A 12711-nucleotide genomic window follows, 5' to 3' on the forward strand; every position below is an offset into this window, starting at 1 on the left:
ATCAATATCAATGCTATTTAAAATTATTTTGTCTGGTTTTGTATCAAGGATATATTATTATCATAAAATGATTTGGGAAGAGTTTATTCTTTCTTGTGTTCTGAAAGTTTATGTAAGGGTGGAAGTTTTTTTTTTTTTTTTTTTTTTTTTTTTTTTTTTGAGACAGAGTCTTGCTCTGTTTCCCAGGCTAGAGTGCTAGAATGTCATGGAATCATCATATCTCACTGCAGCCTCCAACTCCTGGACTCAAGTCCTCTTGCCTTGGCCTCCCAAGTAGCTGGGGATATAGGTGTGTGCCACCATACCTGGCTAATTTTTCTGTTTTTTGTATAGACGGGGTCTCACTCTTGCTCAGGCTGGTCTCGAATTCCTGTCCTTAAGCCTTCCTCAACCTTGGCCTCCAAAAGTGCTAGGATTATAGGTGTGAGCTGCCGTGCCTGGCTGTGGAATTCTTGATTTATTGCATATTTGCTAGAATTTACTCACAAAGCCCACATGAAATGGTTTATTCCTTTTGCAGAAATATGCTCACAACTGATTCAATATCTTTAATAATTATATGATCATTTAGATTTGATAATTTTTTATTGAGTCAGCTTTGGTGGTTTATATTTTTCTAAAAATTTGTTCACTTTTTCCTGCTGTTGACTGTATTGGCATAAATTTGTTTATAATTTAATCTATTTTGTCAATATCTCCTCCATCTCTAATTGTGCCTCCTTTTCACATGTATTCTTATTTATTTGTAGCTTCCTTTTTTTAATGGGTGAATTTTGTCAGGGGTTTGTCACTTTCTTTTCAAAGAATCATCTTTTGTCTAGTTTGATCCTCTATTTCCACTCATTCTATTATTTCTTCTCTGATTTAAATTTTTTCTAACTTTAAGTTGGGTGCTTAGCTAATTTCTCCTTTAATAATATAAGGTCTAAAATTTATGAATGTCCATACATTTAATATATTACTACATTTTACATGTTTAAAACACTATTTTATTATCGTGCAGCACAAAATATTTTCTACTATAATTTATTTATTTATTTATTTATTTATTTATTTATTTTAAGACACCAGTCGTTTTATTTTTTTTATTTTTTTTTTATAATTATTTTTTTTATTTTGGCATATTATAGGGGTACAGATTTTAAGGTTTCAATAAATGCCCATTTCCCCCCCGCCCCCCTATAATTTATTTTGACCCACAAATTATTTATGAGTGTTGTAGTTTGTCCTCAATTTCTAACTACTCTGAATTTAGGTTAGAAAATGTGTTCCATAGAATACTGATTCTCTAAAATTTGTCTTACTTTTTGGCCCAGCATGTGGCCAATATTGTATTTAATGCATATTTAGGGTGAATAAACCTTTTCTAGTTTTTGTAGGCAGCATTCCTTATTATGTCCATTAGATCAAGTTTTCATTTTATGTGTCCTTATATGTTGCCTTGCGAGGTCTCAATTACTAAGTGAATTTTATCAATGTTCTGAATCACTTACCTTCACTCAGAATTTTGAAGATATATTTCTATTATTGTCTGGTTTCTACTGTTGCTTTTGAGAAGTTAGTTGTCTAATTATTATTGTTTTACAGACATATTTCTTCCCTAATTACTTAAGATCTCCCATGTGTCTTTGATGCTCTATCATTTTACTGTGGTGTGCCTCTTATGGACATCTCTCTCCTATACTACTTGGAATGTGGGGATTTCTGAATATAAAGATTTGTGTCCTTTTTAATTTTAGAAAATTGTCAGTCATTTTCTCTTTCAATATTGGTTCTCTCACATCTATTTATTATCTTTGTATAGAAGTCTAATGAAGTGCATTTAGACAATCTCACTGTATGTCTCTTAACCTCTATTTCATATTTTCTATGTCTCTGTCTTTGTGAACTGCATTTTGGGTAATTTATAGAGATTTACTTTCTCAATTAACAGTTTTCTTCTGAGCTATTCAATTTGCATATTATTATTATTACTTAACTTCTAGAACATCATAGTATTTAGTAGAATTTATCTATAAAACCCATCTGAAACTAGTGTTTTCTTTGTGGGACAAAGTCAATATCTTTTTTTATTTTTTTGAGACAGAGTCTCACTCTGTTGCCTGGGCTAGAGTGCCATGGCATCAGTCTATCTCACAGCAACCTCAAACTCCTGGGCTCAAGAGATGCTCCTGCCTTAGCCTCCTGAGTAGCTGGGACTACAGGTGTTTGCTACTTTGCTCCATTAATTTTTGTTTGTTTGTTTGTTTCTGTTTTTAGTTGCCTAGCTAATTTTTCTTTTCTATTTTTAGTAGAGGTCTCGCTGTTGTTCAGGCTGGTCTCTAACTCTTGACCTCAAGCGATCCTTCTGCCTTGGCCTCCCAGAGTGCTAGGATTATGGGCATGAGCCACTACACCTGGCCCCCTAATATATTTACTGGATAGATGACAATTCAAACTGTTTTGTTGATTTTTGAGTTGGTTTTGACAATTTGTATTTTTTCTTGAAATTTGTTATTTTCTCCAGTTGCCAAATGTATAGACATAAGGCTGCATTTAATTTTTAAAGCTCTCCTTAATTCATACTTTTATTCTTTGTAAAATACACATTTAAACATATGAAACACTTTTATTTTAGTTTTTAAGATATTCATTCTAATATCTGCAATTTTTGTGGGTTTGATTTTGCATTTTGCTTGTGTTTGTTAATTCTTATTCACAATAACTCTTTTCCTTATTTTTTTTGGTAATATTTGATTGTGACTTCAAGGTCTTTGTGGCTATATTCATGGAAAATTTTAAGGTGCCTAGAAACACTGTAAGCCAAGTTTTTGCTTTCTTAATTTTTTTTTTTTTTGCTACAATAATTGTATGAAATGAGACTTTAAGCTCATATAAAGACAGACTTGTCATTAGGAATTTTTCTTTATTATCCCTCCACCGGGAGCCCAAATCAAAACAGACAAGTATATTTGCCATCTCTCTTTGTGGGTCTGTCACCTGTTAGGGATCTAGCTTTATCTACGAATATTTGACATGACCTCCCTTTTTGAGGCTCCTGTACTAACGTCCATGAAAGCCCACAGTCTAAGCCACCAGGGATTGAGAAATGTCAGAAAATGCAGCTGTAAGAGCCTCTGAAATTCTCTATTGCAATTTTCTCATCTTCTATCCCCTCCAATGATTTCTTACTTTTGTGCACAGACAATCACACATTTGAAATATAAGTATATGTATATATATTTTATTTGGCAGTCTCAGTTATTGTACATCAGAAGTGTTTCTGTACATGCAAATCACTTTCTTTTGGGGATTGAATTCTTTCTTTATCTATTCTTTACATGAAGCTGGGCGACACTGGAGCATTTTCCATTCCATAAGAAGAAAGGTTCACCGTCTCACTGCACCAGTACTCATTGCGTGTCGCCATCAGTCTTCAGAGTTGTAATGTACAATTCTGCAAACAGACTGAGCTGTCAAGGAAGTAGATGGAAGGTTTTCTAATGCTATTATTTTATTCAACAAGAAATCTAACTACATTTTGAGAAATAGAAACAAAAGCATTCATAATTTCACCACTTTGACACAACTCCTACCTATATTTGTGTAATTTATCATTTTTTCTATATGCATACATTCTTTTAATAGTTATTACATTGTTTAAAAAAGTATTTTGTATTATTCAGAATATTAATCATCAGAATTATGAATAAAATGAAAGAAATTTTCCTTCTAGTGGACTTTCTTTGCACCACACTGTAAATGTGAGATCCCAAGAAGACACAAACAGAATGCCATGTTAGTGCAGTGTCTTGTCTCATTTTAGGACTAAGCCCATTTTTATAAAAGCAAGCACGGATAATGCTGGATTATCCCACAACATGAGTAACCATTTGAGTCGTGTCATGTAGGTCTCCTGAGCACGGAGAACTAGGACACAAGAGCCAGAACTGTGCAGGGTGCAGATGCCAAAGAGTTCTCCTCCAAAAGTCTATCTGTGGCCAATCAAGATTCAGCTGTTAAAATTCTCACCCTAACAAACACTGGTGTCCAACACTGAATAGTCTTTGATCTTGTTATTCTTGGTAGCTATGAAAGAGCGTCACACCTGTCAACATCGTGCCCTGGGAAGGAGACGTGGCTGGGAATGTGAACTTGCTGAGATCTCATCAGCAGGAAAGTAGAAACATAGGCTGTCGGTGTGCAATCCACTGGGACCCCAGCCGAAGGGTGGGCACGGAGCCCCATGCTCTCCAAAGACAGAGATGCGGCCTCCCTCCGGGATGTACTTACTGAATGAAAGACTATATGGATAAATAGAATAGAATGGCAAAAACTGTCCACTTTGCAGTCCTTAACAAGCAAACTCTGGTCTCTGGTCTTTGGAGCAGCTGACTGATAAAACACACCAAACTCGCTGGCTTGGCCCGCAACTGGGCAGCTTCTCATTTGGTGTCCTGTTACCTGCCTCAGACTCCTTCAGGGAAAAGGAACTACTTCATCCATGTGAAAGATTTGTTTCTGGAAAATTTTCTAAGGTTACTAGTACAGTATTAATATTACTCCAAATACCTCCATTTCTTTAATATATATACTCTGAATGTGAGTGGAATGTATATGGATTTCTTATGAATTAGTCGAGCATTGTAGTGTTTCTGAAAATAAACCCAGAGAACAAACCTTTGGGACGCGTGGGGATTCGAGCACTGTGTGACAGTCGCTGCTCTGCATTAACGAGCCCCGTTAATCCTGTATCCGTCCATACATCTGTGTTCATATGGGCCCTTCCTCTCTCAGGTACTCGGATGTGTTTCTATCTGAGTACTCAACAATAAATAAAAATGTATTTGAAATCTTATGTTTTATCTAATATGTGCTATGTCATAAGATAGCCAGGTTTTTAGAAATATAAAGTCTTCCCTAAACACTTTTGAGTAAAAAACAGATGTTTCAGAGAGCTGCTCCCTGCATAACTTATGGCATCAAGCCACCAGCTGCCCCATTACCACCTACCACAGTTTAGGGTCGAATAATTTTATGATAAATAGAAGTTAAAAACTAAAGTGAATTAATGTTTTCCCTCCCCGCTTCCTTTGGGGTTTACCAATAACTGCTTTTCAGAGTTAGCCTCCTATTTGAAAACATTATTTTAAATTGTTAATCAAGGCAAATACTTTAACAGCTGTTAGTAGGTGAATGCTTTGTGAATTTTTATCTATGGATTTATTTGTAATGGTATTGTTGGAAGGTGTATAAGCACAAAAAATCTATTAATTTATAATCTTTCTGCATTGGCTTGTATTTATTTTTTTCTGCCACCAGAAGTGATAACCATTTCTGCACACAGAACTCTGAAATCTCTTTTAATGGATCGCAGCATCAGAGACTGGAATTCTCTGCATCTCCTCTTTTGCTTACAAACCCAGATCACCTGTGTTCCTGCCAGTTACCTGGACAATGGGATCAGTCCTCTCATTTTCTGGAAGACTCGAGGCCTTGGCGTACCTCCAGGAGGCTCATCCATGGAAAGATACCCTCGACCCAGGTTGTGCAGAGCCACAGATGACAGACGACAGGCCTCCTCCTCTTCATCGCAGGCCATGTGACCGGGACAGGAGAGCTTCTTTTCTGCTGCAGGAAAAATCAATTAGTGCTATTTAATAAAAAGCTACTTCCTTTTGTTTGCTTTCTAAAAAGCAAATTAAGTGCTCTAGTCATTGTAAATGTAAATTAAAGAATGGGGAATAAAGACCAAGCTAAAATTCATAAAACTATACTCCAGCGATGGAACATGACCAGATAAAAGGGACACGTGTAATGGGGAGACAAAGGCAGGCCACCACACGGAGCCGCGTGCAGAGGGAGGAGCGGGGGGCATACTGATCCTTGGGTTGCCTCAGACACAGCACGTACAGCCAGCGTCACATGCAAGGGCGCCTCGTCCCCATCTCGTGTCTCCTGCGGCGCTGGCACTAGCGACTGCAACCACCAGGTTGCCTTTTCACGGCTATGACGATCAAGTTCCTGTCGGTGCCTGCCCCTCTCTCGAGAGACTGATGAGGACCCTCAGCAGAACTTCCCCACTGTGGCCTTTGGGCTTGGGACAGGGGTCAGCATTTGCTGCACAGCTATGACGGGAAATGCTGAGATATCGCGGAGGGGGAAAATGACTCAGAGGCTAATTTTACAAATTATTATAGAACTACAAAAATGAAGAAAAAAAAGTTCAAGCACATGGATATTCAAATTCAAGGGGACTCACTTAGGCAGCGGTAAGCCCGGGACAGCATGAGGCTCAGCCAGACCTCCAGGAACCCCTTGCTCGAATGCTGCTCCCTGGGACCCTGCATCAGATTTAGGTGCCAAGCATCTGAGTCTCCCCTGTGCAGAGGGCCTGGGTGAAGACACGCTCCGGGAGGGGCTGGCTCTCCCTCTGGCGACAGAGCCTCCGTGGTGGAGGCTCCCTGACCTGGGCCCTGTCCGGGACTGGCGTCAGAGGTGGTTTTGGTCACTCTTCCCCCACACCCATGCCTGCCATGTCCGCACGCTTGCGTTCTTCCCCTTGCATTGCTCCTGACTGCTTTTCCATCTCACCCTGACACTCTGCAGCCGTCTCTCCTCTCCAGACGGTGGCGCCTTGTGGCCCCTTCCCTGTGAGGCACCTTGGGGCCCCACTGCAGCTTTGGAGCCAGGGCGCTGGCTTGAGTCCTCACTCTGACACGAGTTGGCTGCGTGTGTGGCCTTGGGCCAATGGCACATGCTCACAGCTTTGCCATCCAGGAAGCCAGGTTCTACACGTGTGAGGGGACCCCCCCTAAGACAGTGAGTGGCGGGCCCTGCGCTCCTCTATGGGCAGGGGTCTGGCCCGCCCACTTTCCTTCCCACCTCCAGCCTCTGCCCCATCACCTCTTAGCCCCGGGTTTACCGACTGTGAATCTCAGCTAAGCCACGTCACGAAGAGAAAGGTCGCAGAAATCGCGCAGTCCTGGAGTGGTTAGCTACGGGCAAGGGCCGATGGAGGATGAAGGCTGCTCTTCCCAACTGCCCCGGGCCTCCCTGGCAGACTCCTTCCTGGACCACGTGGGGAAGGAAATTCTAGGAAGTGTCCCCTGGTCTTTCCTCAGGAGCAGAGGGAATGGTGATTTCAGGAGGCTGCGGTCACACTGGGTCCTCAAGTCCTTCTGTTAGAACTGGCCAGAGACCCGGCTTCCTTGCCGTGTGGTCCTTCCCAGCCTCGGGCTTTTGTACGCAGAAAATAGGGCATGGTGTAGAAGGTCCTGGCACAGTGCTGCAGTGCCCCCGCTCTCTTGTGGGCTCGTGTGAGTACACACCCCCACATGTGCACAGTCCCGAAGGCCGTACACAAAATGTTGACAGTGATTATCTCTAGTGGGTGGGATGGTGACTTTTTATTATCTTTTTTTGTATTTATCATCTCTATTTTTTGAATTATTATTTTCCACCCAAGTTAACATGTATTACTTGTTTAACCAAGATATGAAGGGACACATTTATAAAAATTGGATCTACATACTTGCTGTACACAGGAAATTTAAAATAGAAAACATTCTTCAGGACATTCACAATTTAACTATAAATATTATCATAAAAATGTAATCAGCCACTGACCACAGTAAGAGAAATTAAAAAGAAAATACTAAGATCCCTCAGAAATAGACAAAGGTGAATCCATCTTCTGCTAATTTCTCTGCAAGCTGCAAAAGTAGAGATTGTAGTCATTTTGATACGTGTTTCTTTCTTCATGTCATGAGGAGAGTACAGAATTCGAGGTCTACAGGCACCAGCATTATGGGGACATAAAAGAAATTGAAATGATTTGGGTGAAGTTCCCTGACATCCCACTGAGAGTTGGTTTGTGTTAGTCTGCTAGGATTCTAATTTTTCTGGAGGGTTGAATTGAAAATGTACCATGTCTTATGAGCTATCAGAGGAAAAGAGATTTTTTTTAATTAATAGAAGCACAATCTTTCCATTCTTTCTAGAATTTCTGTGCTTGCCAAATGACAGGTGCTAATGGATGGTAACAGCTACTGCGCACACGCACATGTGCACACGCGCATGTAAACGCACAGGCTGTCATGCACACTTGCCTCCTGGGGGCTCCTTGAACCTTTGGTCTTCTCCGGTTTGCGTGTCCGGTCCGGTGCGTTGTCTCAGCGTTTGATGTTCTTGTTCCCAGAGGTGTTGAAAGTGCCTATCTGCTGCTTCCTTTCTGTGCATAGAACGCGTAAAATTCATGTCTTGCTTTTTTAATGTGTTAGCATATTTTAAAAAAAAAGTCAATCCTGCCCATCATTCACGCGTCCCCACCTCCTCTGCAGTCCTGCTCCCAGCGCTCTGCCTGCAGTAGCTGGGGGAGCCTGCAACAGATGGGGTGGGGATGGTCTTCCTCCTCCTCCTCCTCACTGAGGAGGTGTGAAGGACCACAGGGGAGCCATCTGGGGATGGAGTTTTATGGCATGTCAGGGTCAGCAAGAAAGCCTGGGGGGCGGGAAAGGGGCTGGGCCAGCTCCTTCCCCCCTACCCGGCTGGTGTCCACTTGTCGGGCTTTTAGGGGTCCCTCGTGCACAGACTACTGGACCTTCTCAGACATCTGCCTTGATTCTCTAAGGTTTAGAGAGAGCCAGTCCTTTAGCATTCATTGCTTGCCACCTTTGAGAAACAGTAATAGTTCCTTTAAAACATTTAAGATTCCAAGAGCAACAAAATGAAAAACGGCGGAATGTTCCCTAACTGCATCCTTCCTGGCAGGCAGTGGTAAACCCTGCCTGACTTCGTTCGCATGGAGCTGGGGGCTGATCTTGTGCCTTTTCTTCACGGAGCGTCGAGGTGTGCCTGGGTTTGTCTGCACTGCTCATTCTTTCCCACAATACTTTCCAGATCTGACTTGGCTTTTTGGAATTGAGTTGTCAAGGTAAAGACAAAAGCAGAATGCCACAGTAATGGGTGTTTGTGATGAAAAGCAAAACAGAAGTTTTTCAATAGTATTTTAAGAAGTCAGCAGGGCCCCAAAGATAACGTTATTATTTTTTCCCTTGTGTCTTTTTTATCTTTGAATAAAAATATCTTGCAAAATTTAGCTTATACTAAAAGTCTATAAAGTCCATTATGTTTTAAGACAATATTTTGATGAGAGTATTCTAACATTCCTAGAACTTGTGTACTTATTTTTAAGTAGTCAGAGCTTTATCACACAATAAATTAGAGAAGCCTCAGATATCTTAAATTGTTGTTTAAATATTTTCACAATCAAGATATCACAAAGATTTTTTGTTAGATTTCTCAAAAAAAAAGAAATGTATACAATCAGCAAAAAAATTAATTTTATTTCACCTATTTAATATTTACAAAAGTCTTCCTTCTCCCCTATATCACCCTGCACAATTCCTTGGCTTTTTTCTTGTCCTGTGTTTCAAGTAGTTTAATTAGTTTTATCACCTTTTTGGTAGTAATGAGGGTAAGACTGAACCATCGGTCTGTTTTACTGGGCTAAGACTTAAACATTAAAAGGTTTTCCCAGTTTCCTGGGAGATAGGGAAAAGGGAATTACTTCTGGTGTCTCCTGCTTAACGTTTGCAGATGAACTGGCAAAGGACTTGGCAGATCTCTGATTTGAACAGGGCGACTCCATCTGAGATTTATAAAGCTTATTCTCAAGCCTTGGACACCTCATGATGTCACCATTGTCCTAAAAAGGGAGGATTCAGGTTCCAACTGTTATTTGAATTAAAAGAGGGATCCAAAGGACATGAAGTTAATGACTTTTAACTCGTAATCTGAAGTACCACTGTTGTGCTTAAAAATGGTTTAGTTCAATTGACAAATATCAAACAAAATACATGCATGAATTAGGGTAGAAAGGAGATTGGCAGCTGTCTCTACAGGATAAAATGAAGCTGTAATTAGTGATTTAGTGGGTGGAGGAAAGGTTTGGGGAGAGGAGGGAAAGGAGTGGCAGCTTTTTAGAGGAATTCTCATAAACATGCTCTACTTGTCAAAAATGCCTGAATTTGGATGTTTAACTTGAGAAGTAAAAGTTGCGGTTCTGTTTTTTAGAAAGCACATGGATAGCGTGTCTGGCAACGACACCTTCTCCACCGGGCTCGTGTCCTGGCCCCAGACTTGCTTGTTGATGTCAGTGCTTGGGTGGCTTTGTATCACTTGGGAGGGGCATTTCCTCTCCTGTCTTTTCTGCTGTAATTGTTACGGTTCCTTCTTGGTACATGCTGTTATTTGGAAATAAATTCAAAACAAATTCTGTTTTGTTTTTCTTTTTTAAGCAAAAAAAAATACTAAGTGTTCACCTAGAAGTCAGATGATGTTATTAATTGTAAATGTGTGGCCTGGCTGAGTAATTATTAACCACCGAGCACCTGCAGTGAGGGTATGTAAAGAACAATGGGCTTATAGACTGGAATCCTGTATATGGCTCTGAAGTTCAGAAAACTATACCAAGAAAATATTTCAAAAGTTTAAGGAAAATTGTAACATTTTAAGAGCCTGTGTTTTAAGCTTTTGGTGGCTGGAATATGAAGACCATAACATTTGTTTTTCAGGCTGGTTTGTTCTGCCAATTAATATTCAATAAAGGAGGAATTGCCCCCCCCTTGTCAATATCCAATTCAAATGACAGAAAAACAATACTCCTAGAAAGAAATAAAATAATAACAATGTACTAAGCAATAAGACAGAAGATTCAGTAGGGAAGACATCTTGAGGAATTCCTGCAAGAGAGGATGCCTCTGGGATCACAGAGGTGGAGAAAAATTGAAACCCTGTTTCCTAGCAGGGCCTCGGAGAAAGACGTTTCACTTTGTGAATTACACATGCAAATACTAGAAGTAATTAGTTTCAAAATACTTTCAAACAGCTCATCCTGAAGACCTTCTCCTCTCAAAACCTTTAGCTAAAGGCTGGGAACTGTTTTCTAAAGAAAGCAGCCTCCATGGCTGCGAAGGGCCCTGAGAAGTAGAATGTAACTTATAGCAATGCGGGAAATTTCCTTTCAAATGAAAAGCAGCCCCCTTTCAGGACAGAAACACACTCAACTTTCATGCCCCAGATAAATTTTATCCAGGCATGGCCAGTGTGGATCTTTGTTTTTCTGGTAGTTTCCCACCCACACATCCTTCAAGAAGCTTGCCTGCCACATAAGGGGTCCAGGCAGCCGCGGAGGGGACACTCCCGAGACACAAATCCACACCACTGTGAAAGGAGCGCACACCAGCTACCTACACCAAACAGCATCACTCTTCATCCGAAACACCAGGAAAAACACAAAAGTCACCAGATATTTGAAAACATTCAAGAACATGTAAAAGAACACTCGAGACTATGAAGCAGAACAACTAACCTTGGGGAAACTGAAATAATTCAAAGAACAGAAAAGAATTTAAAATCCCCTAGTTAGTGTTTAGCAAGCAATCAGAGGATAATTCTCCCATCAAACATGAATAAGTTGCTTTGAAAGAGGAGCTATCTGAGAACAAAAAAAATTCGTATTAAATATGCTAAAGTTTTACAAATTTCTGGATGGGCTAAAATATTAGGATGGATTTAGTTGGCGAACCAACTGTGATCTGGAAAAGAACATTGAGAAAATTTCAGCTCATAAAGTAAAAGGAAGGAACCGAAAAGACACATTACAGATGTGGAAAATAGATTCAGGGCATTGAGAAAGGAGGGTGAAGTTAATGGAAGGGAAGAGCAAATAAAGCAATAATAGGGAGAAAAGATCCCTGCACTGAAAAGGATTTAAAGTTTTTACACTGAGATAGCCAAGCAGCATAATTTATGAATAAAAAAGCTGTTCTTGGAAACAGCACATGTAATGCTAGAGGAGCAAAGATACAGAGGCAACCCTAAACCGTACAGAGTGAATAAAACATAAGCAAACACCAAGTTACGTAGAAAGGAATGAGAGTGACACAAATACCGTGGCACTTTTCTCTTAGAGGGCGCTATGAGGCAACAGGGCAGTGGCTTCGCAGTTGACTTGGTCAGTCAGTGCTCTCTCTGTGCCGAGCATGGCCCCAGACAAAGGCTCCCTGTCTTCATGCAGCTCACCTTCCAGTGAGAGGGGCCTGGCGACCGCCAGGATGCAGAGGTAAAATGTATTGAATGTCAGATGGTGTTGAAGCATAAGAAACAAAAATAAAGCAAGTAAAGCAGACATGAGATGTTGACCAGGGAGGGAGTTGGCTGTGTAAACAAGATGTCCAGGACAAGCCTCACTCAGAAGTTACTTTTGAGTGAAGACCCGAAGGATGTAAGGAGGAAGGCATGCAGATTCCAGAACATTCTTGGCAGACACAGCAGCAAGCATAAGGGCCTGAAGCGGGAGCTTGTTTCCCCAAGTTCTGAGGAAAGTGGATTTGAACCTTTCTATGGTCTGAATGTTCATGTCCCTGAAAGTCATGTGTCGAAACCCTATTCTCCAAGGCGATGTTATCTGGAGGAGGGGCTTTTGGGAGGTCACGAGGTCATGCGGGCAGATCCCTCAGGATTGGGATTAGTGCCCTTATAAAAGGGACCCCAGAGAGCTCCCCTGTGGGTTCTACTGTGTGAAGACACAACAAGAAGGCGCAGTCTGTGCACTGCCTGTGCAGGAAGGGCCCTCACGAGACTCGGTGTCCGCCACACCTTGATCTTGGACTTCTAGCCTCTATTAATAGAAGTAAGAAGTAAATTTCTGTTGCTGATAAGCCACCC

This window comes from Microcebus murinus, chromosome 13 (assembly GCF_040939455.1).
Source record: "Microcebus murinus isolate Inina chromosome 13, M.murinus_Inina_mat1.0, whole genome shotgun sequence".
In the NCBI taxonomy this organism is placed as follows: domain Eukaryota; kingdom Metazoa; phylum Chordata; class Mammalia; order Primates; family Cheirogaleidae; genus Microcebus; species Microcebus murinus.